Here is a 7,546-nt window from a genome sequence, read left to right on the forward strand (position 1 = left end):
GCTCATATGCAAATCGACTAAATGGCCTAAGGATGAGTCACTATAATGTGCACTGACCACCAGGGGGCAGACACTCAACACAGAAGCTGCCGCCTGGGGGTCAGTGCACTCCCATAGAGGGAGCGCCGCTCAGCCAGAAGCCCTAAGCTGGGGTCACGGCTGGCAAGCTTTGGTGGCGGGAGCCTCTCCCACCTCCACAGCAGTGCTAAGGATGTCCGACTGACAGCTTAGGCCCACTCTCCACAGGCCTAAGCCATCAGTCGGACATCCCCCGAAGGCTCCTGGACTGCGAGGGGGTGCAGGCCAGGCTGAGGGGCCCCCACCCCCCGAGTGCACGAATTTCATGCACCAGGCCTCTAGTAAATTTATAATTCTTAACCACTTTTGGCCTCATGTGTTCCTTCAGGGACCCTTACATTTGGTACTGAAACCCAGGAGGGTTCCTGGCTTCAGTCACACTGAGTCTGCTACTCTGAAAGCTGTAGGCAGTGACAGCTCGTCCTGGGCTTACCTCAGCAAACTCCACCCAGCATCCTAATCAAACACTGCTGTAATTAATGATTTTGGCAGGTGTACGGGATTTTTTTCTACATCCTTTCCTAACAGGAGACCACATTCCACTCAAAACAGGGACGATCAACTGGACAGGAACCTGTACTCTAGTCTCTCTCTCACCCAATATTCAGTCTTTACCTGTCCCTGTAACCCATCATATCTAACACAAAAGGGCAGTCTAGATAATCCCTCTCCTCATAACCCTCGGTGTCTCAACAGGTGTCGGGATTGGCATAGGGTATTTAACCACTGCTCTATCATCTTTTGAATTTCTGTCTCAGGACGTACAGGAAAGCCTAAGATAACATTACCAAAAGTGTAGTTCAAATTCAGGATTAGTTAAACTCACTAGCGACTGTCCCCCTCCAAAATCAGAGAGGACTACACCTCCTAACTGCGGAGAAAGTGAGTCTATGCCTCTTTCTGGAAGATATCAATCAGTCTGGCCTAGTTAGGGATGCCACCCAAAAATTAACAGAAAGGGCTGCAAAGACTAGAGAACGTCAATCAACTTCATGGGACTACTGGCTAAAAAATATAAATTGGTATACCTGGCTACTTTCCTTCATAGGACCATTAACACTCTTATTCCTCATCCTCATTTTTGGCTCATGTCTTCTGCGTCATTTTTCATCTTCAGGACCGCTCTCAAGCCTTCACCAAACCAGTCTGGGGAAATCATGCTGCTGCCACCCCTTACTCCAACCATGAGGAATCTATGCAGGGTTTCAGCCAACTACAATTCCATCACCTTATGATCTTGATATCTCCTCTCAGATGGAAGAAATGACCTCCGTCCTTATTCCATAAAGCAAAAAGGCTGAGTCAGAGCTAACAGAAGCAAGCATTAAATCCTTCAGAACCTTGTATGCCAAGTTAAAGAATTTGTATTGTAGCATAAAGCAAAGAAAGCTATACATGGCATTTAAGCAACAGTGACATTATACAGTTATTTAAAAAGGCCATCCTATGCATCGATCTGATAGTGTATCTCTTGATGAGATGTAGTATGAAGTACACAATATCATCTATTGGAGCAAAGTAAATGACACCATAGGAAGTAACCAAACAAATCCAGAAGGGGAAACATTCTGCAGGATAACGGGCCCCATCTCGTCAATAATTTATTGTTTTGAATAAAGCCACTACTCTACTCTATGAAAAGAATTTTAAGGGACATAAGAGTCTGAATTAAATTCTAGTTTGAACAGGCCACCTATAAAATGAATTTTTCAGGACAATTGAGGAAATTTTAATGTAAATGGACTGAGTGTATGCTGAAAATGTATTGCCGTGGAAGGTGGAGATCATTAACTGGGAAGAGCAAGCCACAGGACAGTTGTAATACAAATAATACAATAACTCATAAATAATACAAGAATAAACTTGCCCATACAACTGTAGACCTATTTTTGCCCGCCCCTTTCTATGTTACAATATCTCATTTTGATTACAAAATGCAGTGCTTTTAGGTGCTATGAAAAAAAAAAATCTAGCATTATACCCTAAGGCAGTGATGGCGAACCTTTTGAGCTTGGCGTGTCAGCATTTTGAAAAACCCTAACTTAACTCTGGTGCCGTGTCACATATAGAAATTTTTTGATATTTGCAACCATAGTAAAACAAAGACTTATATTTTTGATATTTATTTTATATATTTAAATGCCATTTAACAAAGAAAAATCAACCAAAAAAATGAGTTTGCATGTCACCTCTGACACGCATGTCATAGGTTCGCCATCACTGCCCTAAGGTGTTAGCAGTTACAATCTTTGAAAGTGAAAATGTGTATTTTATTTTTGCCTATCTTTTTATGTAATTTTTACAGCATACTATTTTTGCTATATACGTTTATTTTTATCACAATTTTAAATTTTTATTTTAATTAAAATATTCTAGGTTAAAATAAAATAGCTACTGTGTAGTGAATGCATTAAGAGGAAGACAAGATGGAACCTGGGAGGATCATGAGACCATTTCAAAAATCCAGGTAGGAGATCATGAAAGCTAACATTAGCAGGAGTGAACCACGTTGATATATTTTTGAGTTAAACATTGAAGAATTTACTGATAAACAGGATAGGAAAATAAAGAAAAGGGTTCAATCATTTGTTAATATTTAACTCAGCCATGTTTATTTCCTTCATAAACTTATCCCAACTCGCAAGTATGTTGTTTGTTGATTTACTTTTTCGCTGACTTTCCTACTAGAATATAAGCTCCATGAGGGCAAAAATTGTGTTTGTTTAATATACTGTTATATGTCCAGTACTTGGCACATTCTAAGCCCTCAGTACATATATTTGAATGAGTATTTTATTATTTGTAAAAAAAAATTAGATTTCTTCTAGCAAAACACCTCACCTTCCCTAATCACAGTTACCTTCATTAATTAGGAAATAGGCCAGTGGCCGAAAGAGGATGTTATATTGAAATAGTCTAGCTTGTGCTCTGGTAATAAACAATTGCAAAATTGCAGTGTCTTAACATAATAAACAGTTGTTTCTTACTCACGCAAAGTCGAGGCAACTGTCCAGGGTAACTGTACTTCAAGCAGTATCTCAATGAACCAGACTAATTGATCTTTTAGCTCAACCATCTCAACATGAGACTCCATATTCAAAGGAAAAAGGAACTCTGTAGCACCACACAGCAGCTTTTCACTGCCTCCGCCCTCTCCCATCCACTCACGTTTCACTGGCTAGACCTCTCACCTGGCCCCATCAAACCACAGCAGGACTGGGAAGTCTAGTCTTCTATATGCCCAGGAAGGAAGAGAGAACTGGATAATGGGGAGCACCAGTGATACATCCCAAAAATGAGTTTCATGCTTCCAAACTTGCTTATGGTAACATTGCTTTTCCATCTGTGTACTCAAACTTCATACATTATGTTCTCAGAATGTATTCTCAGTGTAATATTTAGGGGGGGGATATTAAATTCAAAGATTTTCCTCCCTGATAATCTCTTGTTCTGGTAGGCCCATACTTACCCCCACTGATAGAACCAATAGAAATAATTGCCTCTTTGGAAGAACAGAACCCTGCTGGAAACAGCTTTCAGTTTCAAAATAGTTTTGCTACTGGCATCTAGTGGGTAGAGGCCAGGAATGCTACCTACAATGCATAAGGCAGTCCTCCACAACAAAAACTTATTCGGTCTAAAATGTCAGTAGTACTGAGGGTGGTATTCACTCATGGGAAGCGTTCTGTTCAGAACCGTCTCCAAAATTTGAGGAATATACTGCTGGGAGTACAGTACAATCCATCCTGAAGGAGTGGGTTGTTCCAAAGAATGAATGAAGGCTTCCTTTGAAAGATGAGAAGGAAGCATTGTTGCAGAGAGATTGGTATCTAAGAATAGGGGAGAAAAATTAAGAACTGGAATATAACAGCAAGGGTTGAATTTCTTGAGGACTTTTCCATTACACTAAGGAGAAATTCATATAGTACATCTTGTGTACTGTGTGTTTGTGTCCTTCCATGTAGGCGAAGGAAGAGTCCAGAGGATCAATCCTGTGTATAGCTGGCTTTAAGAATAAAAGATGGCCCTAGCTGGTTTGGCCCAGTGGATAGAGCGTTGGCCTGTGGACTGAAAGGTCCCAGGTTCAATTCCGGTCAAGGGCATGTACCTCGGTTGCAGTTTCTCCGACCCTGGTCGGAGGGTGTGCAAGAGGCAACCAATCGATGTGTGTCTCTCACATGGATGTTTCTCTCTGTCTCTCCCTCTCTCTTCCACTCTCTAAAAATCAATGGAAAAATATCCTTGACTGAGGATTAACAACAACAAAAAAGAATAAAAGATGGATGAATTCAGTACAGCTGCAAAACCAATTTATGAAAATCTGTTGGATTTCTATGAATTATCAAACAACTATCAAAGAGAAAATAAGAAAACAATGCTATTTACAATAGCATCAAAAACAATAAAATACTTAGAAATAAATGTAACCAAGTAGGTGAAAGATCTGTATACTAAAAACTATAAAACACTGATGAAAGAAATTGAACAAGATACAGAGATTGGAAGAGTTAGTGTTGTTAAAATGTCCATTCTAGGCCCTGGCTGTGTAATTCAGTTGGTTAGAGCATTTTCCCGATATGCCAAGGTTGCGGGTTTGATCCCTGGTCAGGGCACATATAAGAATTAACCAATGAATGCATAAATAAGTGGAACAACAAATCAATGTTTCTCTAAAATCAATAATGTTCATACTACTCAGAGCCATCTATAAATTCAATGCAATCCCTATCAAAATTCCAATAATATTTTCACAGAAATAGAAAAACAATCCTGATATTTGTATGCAACCACAAAAGACCCCAAACAGAAAAAAAAAAATCTGGAGAAAAAACAAAGCTGGAGGTATCACTCTTTCTGATTATACCACAAAACTATAGTAATCAAAACAGTGTGGTATAAAGACAGATACATAGATAATGGAACAAAATAGTTTCTGTTCCATTATCTATGTCATGGTGCTGTGAAAACAGGATAGTATCTTCATTAAGTGGTGCTGGGAAAGTGAATGTCCACATGCAGGGGGGGAAAAAAGAAAGAAACCGGGCTCCTATCTTATACTATATACAAACATCAACTCAAAATGGTTCAAGACTGTAATCCCTGAAACCATAAAACTCCTAGAAGAAAACACAGGGGTTAGCTCCTTCACATTGATCTTTGCAGTGATTTTTTTGGATTTGACACCAAGAGCAAAGGCAACAAAAGCAAAAATAAACCAGTGGTCTACATCAAATCAAAGAACTACAACACAGCAAAAGAAACCATCAATAAAATGAAAAGGCAACCACCCTAGCTGGTTTGGCTCAGTGGATAGAGAGGTAGCCTGCAGCCTGAAGGGTCCCAGGTTCAATTCCGGTCAAGGGCACATGCCCGGGTTTTGGGCTCCATCCCCAGTAGGAGGTGTGCAGAAGGCAGCCAATCAATGATTCTCTCTCATCGTTGATGTTTCTCTCTCTCTCCCTCTCCCTTCCTCTCTGAAATCAATAAAATATATTTTTTAAATAAAAAGGCAACATATAGAATGGGAGAAAATACTTGCAAACCACATATCCAATAAGGGGTTATTATCCAAAAGCTATAAGAATTTCATACATCTCAATAGCCTACTCCAAAGAAAACATTAAAAAATGGGGGAAACATCTGAATAAACGTTTTTCCAAAGAAGACATACAAATGGCCAACAGGTATATGAAAAAGTGCTCACTCATCATCAGAGAAGTACAAATCAAAACAATGAGAATGGCCTGTTAGAATGGCTATTATCAAAAAGACAAGAGATTTCAAATGCTAGTGAGGATATGGAACAAAACCATTGTGCACTGTTGGTGGGAATGTAAACTAGTACAGCCACTTTGGAAAACACTATGGAGGTCCCTCAAGAAATTAAAAATAGACCTATTATATGATTCAGCAATCCTGTATTCTGAGTATATATCTAAAGTAATGAAATCATTATCTCAAAGAGATCTGTACCCCCATGTTCATTGCAGGATTATTCACAATAGCCAAGATATGGAGACAACTAAGTGTCTGTTGATGGATGAATGTAATATATATCCACATCTACATAGATATATAATGGAATATTATCCTATATAATAAGAGATGGATATGCTAATTAGCCCTGATATGCTAATTAGTCATGACTAGTATGCAAATTGACCATCACTCCAACACACAAGATAGCCGCCCCCATGTGGTCAAAGATGGCCACCACAAGATGGCTGGCAGGGCAGGGGAGGGCAGTTGGGGGGACCAGGCCTGCAGGGGAGGGATGTTGTGGGGGACCAGGCCTGCAGGGGAGGGCAGTTGGGGGCAACCGGGTTGGCAAGGCAGGGCTGTTCGGGGCAACTGGGCCTGCAGGGGAGGGCATTGGGGGCAACCGGGCCGGCAGGGGAGGGCAGTTGGGGGCAATCGGGCCAGCAGGGGAACAGTTAGGCGTCAATCAGGCTGGCAGGGGAGCGGTTAGGGGGTGATCCAGCTGGCAGGCAGAAGCAGTTAGGGGCAATCAGGTAGGCAGGCAGGCGAGCAGTTGGGAGCCAGCAGTCCTGGATTGTGCGAAGGATCCCCCAGGCCTCTAGTACATTCATAAAAAGATAACCCTGTCCTGGCGGGTGTTGCTAAGTGGTTAGAGTGCTGGCTCGTGGCACAGAGGGTCTCGAGTTTGATTTCTGGTCAAGGTTGCAGGTTTGATACCCGCCCAGGTTGATGAGCATGCAGAAGGCAACTAATCGATGTGTGTCTCTCACATCTCTCTCTCCCTCTCCCCCTCTTTTCCCCATTCTGCACACTCTAAAAATCAATGGAAAAAATATCCTCAGGTGAGGATTAACAACAACAACAAAGAAGGCAATCCTGCCATTTCCAACAACATGGATGAATCTGGAGAACATTATCCTAAAGTTATAAAAATCAAACAGAGAAAGACAAATACTGCATAGTATCACTTATATGTGGAATAAAGAAAAAAGTCTGACTCATGTAAGCAGAGAGCAGAATGGTGATTTCCAGGGGTTTAAGGGTAGGGAAATTAGAGAGAAGTTGGTAAACGATTACAAACTTTCAGTTTTAAGATGAGTAAGGTCTGAGGATCTAATGATAACGTGGTGACTATAGTTCAAGTACTGTATTGTATAACTGAAAATTTATGAGAGAGTAGAACTTTAGTTCTCACAAAACAAAATGATGGCTGGACTAACTCAATAGTGGGAATCTAACTGTATACCTATATCAAATATCACATTGCACACTTAAAATAAACTACAATTTACTTGTCAATTTTACACACACACACACGCACACACACACACACACACACACACACGTAGGTATATATATCTGAAAAAATGAAAGATGGAAAACTGCGATAGCCCTCACAGACCCCAGTCTCTCCTACCTCTGCCCCACAAGGTGTCACTGTTGAAACACAGAAGATCTGCTATAGCAAAGACTGTTCACAAGATGGAGC

Source organism: Myotis brandtii, unplaced genomic scaffold (assembly GCF_000412655.1).
Source record: "Myotis brandtii unplaced genomic scaffold, ASM41265v1 scaffold506, whole genome shotgun sequence".
Classification (NCBI taxonomy): Eukaryota; Metazoa; Chordata; class Mammalia; order Chiroptera; family Vespertilionidae; genus Myotis; species Myotis brandtii.